Source organism: Gadus morhua, chromosome 15, assembly GCF_902167405.1.
Source record: "Gadus morhua chromosome 15, gadMor3.0, whole genome shotgun sequence".
Taxonomy (NCBI): domain Eukaryota; kingdom Metazoa; phylum Chordata; class Actinopteri; order Gadiformes; family Gadidae; genus Gadus; species Gadus morhua.
Window position 1 is genome coordinate 25,378,936 of NC_044062.1, and position 14,938 is coordinate 25,393,873.

Sequence of the window (14,938 nt, forward strand, 5' to 3'; positions counted from 1 at the left end):
CGCCAGTCAGAGTTCTAACAACAATGGAAAACAACACACAGAACACAGTTCGCACTTTGCTGAGTCTATTTGGATATATGTTCACCGTTTAATAGGAAAGAAGGCTCGTCGCCTTTATTATGTCCGTGGTCGTCGCATGGACTATATGTCATCCAGCTCAGGTTGCGTAGCCGTGCGTGTGCGCGCGTCGGCTCATTAGCATCTGTACCGTAGCGGCCCGTGCCGTAGCAGCACACCTCTCCCAAGTGGCCAAATTGGCCTGGCCTGGCGAATCTGGCCACACTCACACTGGCAGATTTGAGCACGGTTAGGTGCTAAAACGGCCACGGCCAGATGGCCTAGTGTGAGTGCACCCTAATTATCTCTCCTCTTGTTCCTGAGGGACCCAGGAAGTTGTTAACTAGGAGAGCCATACCGGAGTATCAACTATTCTGTACAATCCCAGGCCAATTACAAATGAACATACAGACATACATGCAGGGGTTCAAATGTCAGACAAAGTTTGTAGAACCCAATCTGAGCTCTGACATCCGCTAAAATGACCTACAAAGGACGATCTGGTCTCCTACATCCGCTAAAGTGACCTACGAAGGAGCATCTGATCTCCTGCATCCGCTAAAGTGACCTACAAAGGACCATCTGATCTCCTACATCCGCTAAAGTGACCTACAAAGGACCATCTGATCTCCTACATCCACTAAAGTAACCTACGAGGACCAACTGATCTCCTACATCCGCTAAAGTGACCTACAAAGGAGCATCTGATCTCCTACATCCACGAAATTGACTTACAAAGGAGCATCTGATCTCCTAACATTTCTTTCTCCATGTGAGCTGTCTGTTGGTGTCCGCTATGTATGCACTTTGCACTTTAATACAGAAAGTTGCGCGGATGGTATATTATTTCATCCGCAACCGCATCACAAAACGCTTGATCCGCCCGCCATCCATCTGCAACAATTTTTTTGACCAATTTTCAAAACCGCACCCGCCCGCCATCCGCCTGTTGTTTTTAGGTATATGCGCTGCTGACGCGAGGCTAGAAAGTTCTTGCCTGTTCTTGAAAGGAGACTGATGTTGCAGTCTCTGGCTCCCCCTGGTGGTTTTGTTGGGGTAAAATACGTTTGTGTGGCGCATTAGGTGTGACGTAATAGAACGGGTGTGTTGTGGGTAGTGTAAAACGAAGGACCACGCGGGAAATCAGTCGGAGTCTACAGTGCGAACGGATAGTAGCCTTTTATGTTTGCGAATGTACCATTGTGGAAATAAAGAAAGCCTAATTCATTGCTGCAACCCACCAACGCCTCACTGTTTGTGCTTCGGCTATGTTAACCGGACCACTAGACAAGCAAGTTACCTGCAACGAGCCAAGTAATATAATTCAAACCAGCTCGCTCCCAACTACGGTTCGGAGCAGGGAAGCTGAGGGAGGTAACACTGGGGGCTCGTCCGGGATTAACAAAGCAAGAAGAAAGTTGTGAATTGTGCGGCACAAAACCCTTTTGACCCGACCCACTTACTGTCCCCTCAGTTCACTTCAACACCTTTTCCACCCTCTATGCCCCAGCCCGTGGAGCGTTGTGGAGTAAGAAGCTATGAGGATAACTATGCCCCACACCGCGACACCTACCAATACGGCCAGTCAGCTGCGAGAAGCGCCAAGCCGGCGCCACAGTCATCACACACAGCGCCAGATGTTGTAGCGATGGACAACAGTGACGATGAACATTATGGATATAGAGAGAGAATTCCAATATTGAAGCCAGGCCATTTTGATGGAATGGGCTCCTGGAAAGACTTTATTCACCGGTTCGAAAGCTGTGCAATGGCAAATCATTGGTCAGATGCAACAATGGCAGTGCAACTGAGATTCAGCCTGAATGGCGCGGCTGGAGCTATCGTCCATAAAAATCCCAGATCTGACCGTTGGAACTACCGGCGGATTGTGGCTGAAATAGAGACTGCCTACGGGCCGCGCTCCGAGCATGCGGCAGCCATCGGCATCGAATTGAGACAGCGGGTTAGGGGGCAGAACGAAGCGCTGCACCTCTTAAGGGATGATATTTATGAGAAAGTGTCCATTGTGTATGCTGACCGTACAGAGCTGGAGCAGGACGCCATCAGTGTGGAGGTCTTCACCAACGCCCTGGCCGACACCGAGGTGGTGCAAAGATTACTGGAGAAGCAGCCGCGCACCCTGACCAGAGGCCAGAGGGCCGCCAGAACAGTCACACAATTCATGCAGCCTGGCCAACGCAGCTTTGTAAATCAGAGAGCCAGGGCCGCCACGGTACGTGAAAATAACAGCATGCCAGCTTGTGTGGAGCCAGTGGGGGTAGCTGTCTGGTCCATCGACTCACCAGAGAGGGCTCCAAGATTTAATCCGCAGTGGCACCAGAAGAAAGACACATGTAAAAATGCCTATGGGGGATGTTCAGTGCCACAACTGCTCCGGTCTAGGGCATATGATGAGAAACTGCCCTTCTCCCCGTCGACCCAGACAGCAAGCTCGGACAGTCAATAACAACACAGCACCCGACACAGGTATAGTGGTCACCTGTACTGCAAGTCAGGAAGACGACATGTGTGTTCAAATATTGATATATGGATTGGAAATGTGTGCTCTGCTTGACTCTGGTGCTCGGAGGAATGTGTTGCCCCTCCATCTCTTCAACGCCATTCCCACAGAGTCCAGACCCCCAATAGAGCCATCTGTCGCGGAGGTCCTGCAGGGCATCGGCCCCGGTGGTCTGGCAGTGCTGGGGGAAGTCAACCTACCAGTACGAGTTGGGAGCCGAGCTACCAATGTGAACTTCATCATGGCCGACACAGCAGAGAGCACCGAGGTTATCCTGGGGCACCCTTTCCTACATCAGACGAGTGCCCAGCTGGACTATGGTCGCCGGGAGATAACCCTATGCGGAGAGAAGGTACCTCGTTTTAACCCAAGCCATCAGTCCCGGGTGCACATTGTCAGAGTGGCCCGCACAACAGTGTTGGAATCGGGGTGTGAGTATGTAGTCCCCGGCACCGCCCATCTCCGCCACGCTGCTGACGGAGACCTGATGCTGAGCCCAACTAAAGGTTTCATCGAAAAACACCACGTACTAGTGGCTCACCTCGTCGTACAGGCGCAGCGGTCCACCAACGTTCCCATCAGAGTCTTCAACCCTGGAGCCTTACCTGTCACGTTGAAGAGAGGCGTTGTGGCAGGGATCCTACAACCAGCAACGGTGTTAGGGAAGCTGGAGCCCCAGCCACCCCTCGCCCCACCGGCCTCCGAACCGATTAACTCTGTCTCTGCTTCTTTGCCCAGCCACCTGCAGGTCCTGTATAATGAGAGCTGTGCTAGTCTGCCAAAGGGGGACCATGAGAGGGTGGCCTGCCTGCTACGGTCATACAGTGACGTCTTCTCAACGGGTCCCACTGACCTTGGCCGTACTGGCCTCGTGCAGCACGATATCCTCACCATCCCTGGTCCACCTGTGAAACAGCAACCACGCAGGATGGCTGGAGACAAACAAACTGCAGCGGACCAGCAGGTGCAGCAGAGCCTGGACACTGGTGTGGCCCAACTCAGCAACAGCAGCTGGGCTGCACCAATTGTTATGGTAAGGAAGAAGGACCAGACTTCGCGGCTATGTGTCGACTACAGGCTCTTAAATGAGAGGACCATTAAGGATGCGTATCCACTGCCCCGCATCCAGGACACCTTAGACACATTGTCCACCGCCAGGTACTTCAGCACGCTGGACTTAACATCAGGGTACTGGCAGGTGGAAATGACGCCGAGAGCCCGAAAAGCCGCTGCTTTCTGCACCCGTAAGGGCCTGTTCGAATGGAATGTGATGCCTTTCGGACTGTGCAATGCGCCGGCCACATTCCAGTGGCTCATGGACCGTGTCCTGGCCGGGCTGCAGTGGGAGACCTGTTTCGTGTACCTCGATGACATCATTGTCCTGGGGCGGGACGGCACCGACATGTTGGAGCGGCTGAGCCAGGTGTTCAACAGACTACGCGCAGCCAACCTGAAACTTAAACCATCAAAGTGTTTCCTGTTCCGAGAGCGAGTGGCTTACCTGGGGCACATCGTCTCCAGCAAAGGTATCGCTACTGACCCCCAAAAGATTCAAAAGGTGACTGAGTGGCCCGCACCCCGAAACGTCTCTGAAGTGCGTCAGTTTGTCGGCCTGGCCTCGTACTACCGACGCTTCGTCAAAGATTTCGCCACAGTTGCCAAGCCCCTCCACGAACTCACCAAAAAGTATGCACGCTTTAACTGGACGGATGAATGCCAGGAGGCGTTCGAGCAGCTGAAAAGCCGGTTGACGTCAGCGCCGGTGCTAGGTTATCCCCTCGACAGTGGCCAACTGCTCCTCGACACAGACGCCAGTGACTGGGGAATCGGAGCAGTCCTCTCCCAAGTACAAGAAGGTGAGGAGAGAGTGCTAGCCTATGGGAGCAGGAGAATGTCGCCCGCTGAGCAAAACTACTGCACCACCAGACGAGAACTTCTGGCAGCTGTCGAGTTCACCTCTCATTTCCGGCAGTACCTACTAGGGAGATCATTCATCATACGGACTGATCACAGCAGCCTGCGCTGGTTGACTCGGATGAAGGAGCCTGAGGGTCAGCTTGCTCGCTGGCTTGAGAAACTAGCAGAGTACGAGTTCCTGGTGATCCATCGTCCAGGGAGACACCACCAAAATGCGGACGCGCTCTCCAGAAGACCCTGCCGGACGTCATGCCCATGCACAGTGAGCCTAGCCTCAGTAACCAGTTCCAGCACAAGGGGATTCAGTGCAACATGGCCGAAGAGGATGAAGAGGATGCCGTGGAAACTCCTGCAGAGCAACCTCCAGTGGGGGTAGTGGTGCCTGAAGATAGCTATGGAGGCAGCCCTGCAGTTGAGTCTAAGCATCTTCCAGTGGGGGTAGCGGACGTTTTCAGTAATGATCAAGCTGGCTCTCTGTTCCGACCAGGTGTCTACAGGGTGAGTGAGCCAGCCCAAACCAACCTGTTCAGTTGTTGGACCCAAGAGCAGTTAATCAGTGCCCAAGAAGCTGACCCAGACATAGCATCAGTGAGGAAGTGGATGGACGAGGGGAGGAGCAGGCCACCCTGGGCGGACATAGCACCCTACAGCCCTGCCACCAAAGCCTACTGGTCGCAGTGGAAAAGGCTCTACCAGAAAGATGGCGTTTTGCTGAGGAAATTCTACTGCACAGATGGAAAGGTGTTCTATCCACAGATCCTGTTGCCTCAAGAGTACCGCACCTCAGTCACGGAGCAATTGCACGATGGCCCAGTCGGTGGCCACTTTGGAGGAGAAAGGACACTCGCACGTCTCAAGGCCCGGTAATACTGGTACAATATGAGGGATGACGTCACTCTGTGGTGCCGCACCTGCACCAGCTGTGCTGCAAAAGCCCGCCCGAAGAAAACACCTCAAGCCGCCATGGGCACAGTGCGAGTTGGTGCCCCCTTCGAACGCATCGCAGTCGATTTAATGGGACCATTAAATGAAACTGAAAGGCGCAACCGCTACATAATAGTAGTACAAGACTACTTCAGCAAATGGGTGGAAGCCTACCCGGTTCCCAATGAACAAGCAACGACGGTGGCCGAGAAGATTGTTTCCAAGTGGGTGTGCCGGTACGGAGCTCCACAGTGCCTACACAGCGACCAAGGTACCAATTTCGAGTCGGCTGTGTTCCAGAGAATGTGTGAACTGCTGGGAATCGACAAGACACGGACCACGCTGTTTCGGCCGCAGTCAGACGGCCAAGTAGAACGTTTCAATGCCACCCTTCAGAAAATCATAGCCACCACTGCGGAACGATGTCACTGGGACTGGGACATCATGACCCCATATGCAGTCATGGCCTACCGTGCATCCAAACACAGCTCCACGGGCCTGACGCCTAACATGATGCTGTTCGGGCGGGAAATTACAGAGCCAGTGGATCTTGTTGCTCGGTTGCCACCTGACCCAGACAACACTACTACCCCTCCATCCTATGTCGTACAGCTCCGGGAAAGGCTCGAGCTATCTCACCAGTTGGCCCGGGAGGCGCTGGGAAAATCTGTAGAGCGTGCCAAACGACAGTACGACAAAAATGTTTGCCGAGTCCAACACAAAGTCGGTGATGCAGTATGGTTCCTAGTCAAAGGCACCAAGAGAGTAAAGGATTAAGTGCGGAAGTTCCTGCCTTCCTACGAGGGTCCGTACTTCATTGTGGGCGTACTGGACGATTTGGTCTACCGGATTAAAAAGGGTCAGAGGATGAAGATGAAAGTCGTTCATCACGACAAACTCAAAGCTTACCATTCCAGGACAGCACTAGACAACAGCTGGACATTTCGGGAGGCTGGAACGTGGGCACCGGCGCCAGCCCCGTCGTCAGACCCCAGCTCTTCAGAAATCGACAGCAATCCCCTTGACCTTTGGGGCACGTCACCAGAGACGGAGGACCCTGTTGTGGAGGCCCTTCCAGGCCTCTTCTCTCCACCACCATCACCGAGCAGCAGCCAGCTTCCTTGCCACCCCGCTGGAGGAGGCTGGGACCTCGCATACGGCCAGGGGAGAAGCTGCTCGTCCTCTTTTGAGCTCCACCCCTCGGCGTCGACCCCGGAGGGTCCGCAGAGCTCCTGACATGTTTGGTGACTGGATTGATCACTGAGCATAGTTGCCTGAGGTTGGGTGTAGGCGGATCGCTGCCCTCCTCAGAGAAAAAGAGTTCCAGTAAAAGACAACAAAAACAAGAGTTCCTGTGTTGTCCAAACCAAAAAAAAAAGAAGTTCCAGTATTGTCAAAGCAAAAGAGTTCGAGTATTGACAATAACCAAGATTGTATTTCCAGTAGTGTCATTGCAAGGTAACTCGCCTATGTTGAGGTTAAAAATGTGAAGCTTTATACGATTAAACGGTTTGATATTGTTGTTTGCTGTCACCAGTCGGTGGTTTGAAAACTAATGGTGCGCATAGTTTTATTGGAGGATCCTGGGTATGTTTACGATTTAACGGTTTGATATTGTTGTTTGCTGTCACCAGTCGGTGGTTTGAAAACTAATGGTGCGCATAGTTTTATTGGAGGATCCTGGGTATGTTTACCGTTGAGGCACTTAATGGGCATGCGTGTGAAAAACGATTTGAAAGAAAGAAAAATGTTATTTGTATAATAGAAAATGTTGCCCTATTTTTGCACTTGAAATCCTACACCCTGTAGTACGCTATTGCACTTGAAATCTTACACCCTGTAAATTACGCTAATGTATGAGTGTTTATGCCATTTGCCTACATGTACGAAAGGAGTGGGGAATACGCTTTAATTTACGTTTATAGGCATTGCCTTTTCCCCTTAACTTTCCACTGGAAGAGGACCCCTTCAGGGCCTGTGGGAAACACATGTTATGGTTGGATGTTTGTATAATGACGGTCTAATTGGTATTTTCCTGTGTACAGTGTAGTGATGCTGGAGATATGTTAAGGGTTTAAACATTCTCCAGAGTGGGGGTAGTGTTGCAGTCTCTGGCTCCCCCTGGTGGTTTTGTTGGGGTAAAATACGTTTGTGTGGCGCATTAGGTGTGACGTAATAGAACGGGTGTGTTGTGGGTAGTGTAAAACGAAGGACCACGCGGGAAATCAGTCGGAGTCTACAGTGCGAACGGATAGTAGCCTTTTATGCTTGCGAATGTACCATTGTGGAAATAAAGAAAGCCTAATTCATTGCTGCAACCCACCAACGCCTCACTGTTTGTGCTTCGGCTATGTTAACCGGACCACTAGACAAGCAAGTTACCTGCAACGAGCCAAGTAATATAATTCAAACCAGCTCGCTCCCAACTACGGTTCGGAGCAGGGAAGCTGAGGGAGGTAACACTGATCCAATGCCGCAAAGATATTTAAAGGATAAAGTCCCTAGTATGAAAGCCTATTGGCTATGTTGTAGCCTATCCCCAGAATATTATCAGTGAAGTGACGTCTGTCTCCGATCGATGCACAGGGAGAAACTTTAAAATAGCCAAGCACATCGGCAAACCTGACCTTACCATAGGCTAGTAGGCCTACACTTTTTTATCATTCTAATAAAACGCAATTTGGTACACCATTTTAATATGGTAATATAGCCTACTGTGTTGTTTTTTTTGCAAAATGAAAGATAGCCTTTTAAGGAAACGCCGACTCGAGCCTATTAATTCCGAAATTTCACCGCATTGAAGGCTATATAGGCTACTGTAACAAGCCCAACACTTGCCTGCTTGCCTTGCAAATCAAAGTTTTCCGACTATTTTTCTTACCTTCTTTCTTAGGTGTTGATGTTACTGAGCTAGAGGTTTAACTTGTTCTGCACATCTCGCGCTGCCAATGCCTGATGTCCAGTGGTGTAGTCTATTTTATTGTAGTGGGTATACTGTGATGATTCCCTCCCAGCCTCGTACAAACCCGTCCGACCGGTACGTGTACGTGTGTGGCGCTTATGGGGTGTCGCACCACACTCACCAACGCAGGGGTCTACAACCCGCTGATTTAAGAGTATAACGATTATCAACAATCATGGAAAGAACCAGTTTTAATAACAGTATGAACAAATAGAACACAAAAATGACAAGTTGTCCTTTGTATATCTATAGTAGCAATAGCTCATGCTAAACAAGGACAAAATCTACTCAAAATAATTTAATGAACTGTTTACATCCATGGCTAACCAGTGCATGAGAAGGAGATGACAGGAGACTAATGTTTCACTCTTTCAATTGCTCTAATTTGAGCTCTTACTGTTGTTATCTAACATACCATACAGTAATTGAATTGTGTAAAAGTGTGAAATTACTGCGCCTTAAAAATGACCATGAATTAGCTATACTCTCATTTGCATAGTGATTAACATTATGAATTTCAATTGTGTATACCAACTGTATGTTGGCTGACATTTACCTATAACTTTTTTTCCCTCCACTCTAACCAAGGATGCCTGTTTTTAAATTCCCTAGCCTGACACCCAGTCTGAAAGGCTGGCCAGGGGTTCTCATCTAAAAGTAACAAGGAGATATAAAGTGGGATTAAAACATTGTCTTCTGTTGACTACTTATTATGTGGTTTACACATTAATACGGGAGGACAGGACACACACACACACACGCGCGCGCGCCCACGCACGCACACACACGCACACACACGCGAGAAGGAGGGGCTTGGCCGGCAGCTTCGCGCTTCGTAACAGAGACAGGGCAGAGCGCGAGCGCGCAGCGGGAATTTTTTGAATGGTGAATGTAGGAGATAACTTCCCCAGAGATAACTTCCCCAGAAGTATTTTATTGCAGTTATACCCAACCGATATTTCCGAAAAATAAACACAGAAGTGAAAGATCTGTCACAAGACGATTGATACGTATCCGTGCACATTTTTAAGTGGGTATACGCAAATCCTGGTGCGTTCCTAGTGGGTATACGGCGTATACCTGCGTATCACGTAGACTACACCACTGCTGATGTCACTTCTGAGTCAAATCACTCCATCATCTCTTTGAAATTCCATATTCCACGAGTGGTAGGCTACAATGACTGGCTGTTTTAAAATATAACTTATACGAAACAAAATAACCCAGGCAGTTTCGTCTACGAGACGTTAAAGCTTCTTCCAATACTGACAGCTGTCTCATAACTTGCAGGTTTGTGGAGACGCGACATGGGATCGTCACTTAATTTTTGCTTCCGTTAGTGTGTGTGTGTGTGTGTGTGTGTGTGTGTGTGTGTGTGTGTGTGTGTGTGTGTGTGTGTGTGTGTGTGTGTGTGTGTGTGTTTGATAGAGACAGAGAGGCCAATTTACTGCCTGATGAGAATTGGATTATTTCAAAATGTGCTTGGAAGTAGGTAACGACATTTAACAATGTGTATATATTTTTGAATTTCGTTGGTTAAACCGCCAACCGCCCGAATTTAATTAAAATATTATTTTTTGTCACGTCACCCGCCCGATCCGCGGTTTAACCGCGGAGTCCGCGGTTGCAACCGCCAACCGCGCATCTCTAGTGTGTAGCCTCTCATAGTCTATTTTTTCTGATGTTTAATGTTTGGTTTTATCTGGATATATGTCCTGTCTTGTAACATCAGGGACAATGATGGAAATAAGAGCTTGCACTTTGTCATGTTTTTCTTATATCCCTTTTATATGTCTTACTTCGAATAAATCAAAATCAAAAATACACATCTCTAAAGTGTGACCTACAAGAACCATCTGATCTCCTACATGTCTAACGTGTGACCTAAAGGCAGTGATGCCAGTAACGCTTTAATTAGTTTGTCACTCTAATCTGACCACTTTTTTCAGTAACAAGTAATCTGAAGCGTTACTATTTCCAAACCAGCAATCTTACTACTATATAATAGCAGGCCTGTCGCACAAGTTACTCAAGTTGGTCAGTGCGCATTTGGCAAGCAGCCTGCAGCTCACACACACCCACACACGCACACGCGCACACATATACGTTTACCTTACCAACAGGGGACTATCGGTTTTCATTGACCAAGTGTGGACCTCTATTTCTGGTCATTTAAAAAATACAAAAACATAATACAGAGTTTAGTTTTAAGTTATTTTGTCATAATATAACTTCAAATGTGTTTTTTTAATTTCTTTTAAAGAAGTTGCCAAGAGGGGACTTGAATACTTAAGCGATATTTACATATCAAAGAGGGGACTCCATTCACTGCAGCAAGGGAGCTGTCTGTGCCTATTGTTTCACTCAATGAGTGTTTGCCAACTGCAACTGTTGCTTCTGTCAGTGCGTTTACATGGGAAAACATAAAAGATGGTCCCACTTGGATTGTAAAACATGACATGACAAGTCCCATGTTAAATGGTATCGGGCGACCATCACACTCCTGCATGGATCTATTCATGAAGTGTGGAAAATAATAAATGTTATCCTCATCAATAATCAGAATCATCTTTTAAGATATATTTAGAAGGGTTAAAAAATGTGTGTTTAATTTAAATATGGACAATAATGCGATTAATCACGATTAAATATTTTAATTGATTGACAGGTCTAGTTAGCCCTGTTATATATACGTATTTTTTCCTCACGAAAAAAATTCTCTTATGAACTATGGAAGAGCTGTCTAAAGGTTCTATGGCAAATTATTTATTTATCACACGCGCACACTGCACCGACGTTTCAAGACAGGACACTGCATACACACACACTGCACACACGCACGCACACACATGCACGCCAAGCGGCCTGCAGCCCACACACACACACACAGCATACACACACACACACACAGTGGCGGACTCAGACTGTTTGAAGGGCAGGGGCGAAAAAATAAAAACGGCAAATTCTGGACAACATGGGACCCCACCAGCGGACACAGCGGCTTTTCTAACTTGATGGTGTTTTGTTCCCCCAACGGAGCCTTAAAGGCAGCGCTGCCTGGAAGTTCCTATCCCCTAACCTTAGCAAGCGCTGCCTTGAAGGTCCCATTCGGGGCAGTTGTTACATCTCCATGTAGCACTTAAAAGAATAGTTGGGCTCATAATTTAAATGGGCGGTCTGGGGGTCCTCCCCCAGAAAAAATAATTGCTTCAAAGACACTGTTTCCCCTAATTCTAGCGACTTTATAAACACCAAAATTAGTTGTTCACATCATTGTGCACTTTCAGATTTTAGAAAAAGAAAGGAGGATGCCTTACTGCTTTCATCTTTACTAACATTTAAGTAAAAATGAGACTAGAGAAAATTCAATGTGCTGCTACCATACAGTCTTTGACCGCTGACAGCCAGCTACGGAAACATTTAAGGAAGTTTTCCTTCATGTTGAGGTGATAGCTGACCATTATCGTCTCTCTTGCATGAAATGACCTACACTTGAATGAAAATTTTTTAAACGGATTATGCAAACTGAAAATATTACGTTTTTCTAACTTGGCATCTAATTGCGCTTTTCCACTATAGTTACGGGCATACTTTTAATCCGCTTTTTGCTTCATTATCCAGTGGAGATTTAAGTATCACTCGATGTAGCTGTTTTTCATGGCGACGCCACATGAAAGCAACGCCTCGCATTCCCCGTTCGTCAGCTACCAAAGAAAGGAACGTCTGCACCTCAATAGCTAACCACAACATGTTTTTTTTCGGTTTGCCATATTCTTGCTCCAGAGGGCACATCATCATCATCAGGGGCAGCCTAGGGCACTCATTAATTTTTGTTCACGTGTAAAGGGCAGCCAATAAGGCACTTTCTCTCATTTTCACCACCAAAGAGGGCACTTTAGCACACTTTTTCAACCATGGGGGCACCAGACGGCAGAAGAGCACTAGAAGGGCACTATAAGGACCAGACGAGCAGAAGGGCACTATCAGGGCACTAGAAGGGCACTAGAAGGGCACTGGAAGGGCACTGGAAGGGCACTAGAAAGACCAGACGGGCAGAAGGGCACTATTGTCGGAGATTAATCGAGATTTAAAACACTTAGACTAATTTAAGAGAGAGAGTAAAAGAAATCGAGGGGTCCGGAGCAAGAATTGATAAAGACTTTATCGTGAAGAAAAACAACAACGACAACAGCCTGAGTGGGTCTGCAGAGTCACTGCCCGAACCTTGGCTGCAGCCTCTCTCTTATACATGCATACATACAAGAATTTCTTTGTTTACAATGGATTCACAACGGGGTTTCCGCCCGTCAATCTTCGTCCCAGCATGTTATCAACTGCCCAGTTCTGAGGTCTGCATGGATCAACCTCATTAACCAAGATGACCCAAAGCTGAAAGGGCTGAGGTCAACTTTAGCTTGACCCAAAGCTGAAAAGGCTGAGGCCATCTTAGCTTCCCCCAGTTCCCTAGACATTCCTGTGCACCATCTGTTCTGAACGCAGACTCTGCAAGCATCTTGTGGTTTCCACCATTAAAAATATTAAACCTATTAATAATCATGGTTTACCATAGAATATACTCACTAATTTCTACCACACTATCAGGTTACTAGAAGGGCACTAGAAGGACCAGACGGGCAGAAGGGCACTATCAGGGTTCTAGAAGGGCACTAGAAGGGCACTGGAAGGACCAGACGGGCAGAAGGGCACTATCAGGGTACTAGAAGGGCACCAGATGTGCAGAAGGGCACTTGAAGGACCAGACGGGCAGAAGGGGACTATCAGGGTACTAAAGGGGGCACTAAAAGGGCACCAGAAGGGGACTATAAGGGCACTTATTAAGGCACGTCATTGAATTTTCTTGTTCTAGAGGGCACATCATCATAATTTATTGTATGAAGGAGCACCCTAGAGGGCACCTAATCATGTTTTGCATGATTAGGGGGGGGCGGTCGCCCCCCCCTGCTCCCCCCCTGAGTCCGCCCCACACACACACACACACACAACCGCAGCAGGACACCGCATACACACACGCACGCACACACATGCACGCCAAACGCCGTGGGATTTAAGAGACACCAGGGCAGTTTAAGATTACCAAGATATGAATCGAGAGGTAGATGTTATAATTAGCAGGCAATGACAACTGAAGGCAGTATATTTTAATTAGGCAGCCATTCAGTGATAGTTTATCAGACAATATAATTAACTTATTTCTGAAGATGGAGGATGCTATATGTTTTAATTAGCGTGCTTGGAGAAGACTCAGGGTATATGTTTTAATTAGGGCAGTGCTGGTTGCTCTTCGGGCCCAGAGAGTGCAAAGATGAGATGAGTGTTAATCAAATCTGGAGAAATCAGACTAATTGTTTTTAACAGAGTGCTCTAGTGGTTTGACAGAAATAATCCCATCACCTACAATTTGTGATTGATTCATTCAGACTATTATGGATGACCTACTTCCGTTAGTATTTACTTTGGCATTGTGCTGTTTGTTGTCACTATCTCCCGAAAAAGGCTCAAGACTCACCTGTTCAGAGTCCATCTCGACTCTGCATAGCCACCCTCCCACTTCTGGCCACCAATGTACATTGTATTGTATTGTATTGTATTGTATTATAGTGCTTAACTGTGTAGCAACATTGTATTGCATTGTGTTGGATTGTATTATAGTACTTAACTGTGTAGCAACTGCAGTAGCTGCTATCATTGCTGTAACACGGGGAATCGGTTGGCCTAGCGATTGTTGTACTTGCACTTCGTTCTATGCACTTCTTACGACAAATGTACTTATTGTAAGTCGCTTTGGACACAAGCGTCTGCTAAATGCCCTAAATGTAAATGTAAATGTTGTCAAGCCTTGATAGCTAACAAATTTATTTTATTTTACGGCCCAAATCTAAAATACATACATTTTGAGGAAGATGCATCTTCTGTCATCAACGACAATAATGATATAATCGTGTCACTTGGTGAACTTGATGGGAGTATAACATAAAGTATACAACAAAAAAAACTCTAAAAACGGTATCAATGAGGACTTGGGAGGTTCAATTTATCTTGTTAAGAATGTTTTCGACTGCCTAGTAGTAGACATATTGCAGATAGTTAACAACTCTCTCCAGTCAGGCAATTTCCAAAAGCTTTGAAAACTGCAGTTATTAAACCCCTTTTAAAAAAGCGCAGCCTAGATGCCTCTATTATTAACAACTACAGACCAATATCAAATCTACCCTTCATAAGTAACAACCCGGTCTCACGAAAAGACGTGACACTGTCACGTTATTTAATCTATTGAAACGTGATCAGGAACACGTATTTTCAAAATTTTCGTGTCAAAAAGCACAATTTTCACGAGCACGAGTATTCCCCCAGGCCGTGGTGCAAACAATATTATTCACGAGTTATAATCAAGACCAACACATCAATATTAGTGACAACCCATTAAATACGATATAATTTCTAGATGTCATGGCAACGTCCGCTCGCGACACTGGACTTGCGAGGCGTCGATGCGGACTTTCATTAACATAGCCAAAAACAAGACAATAGATGGCTAG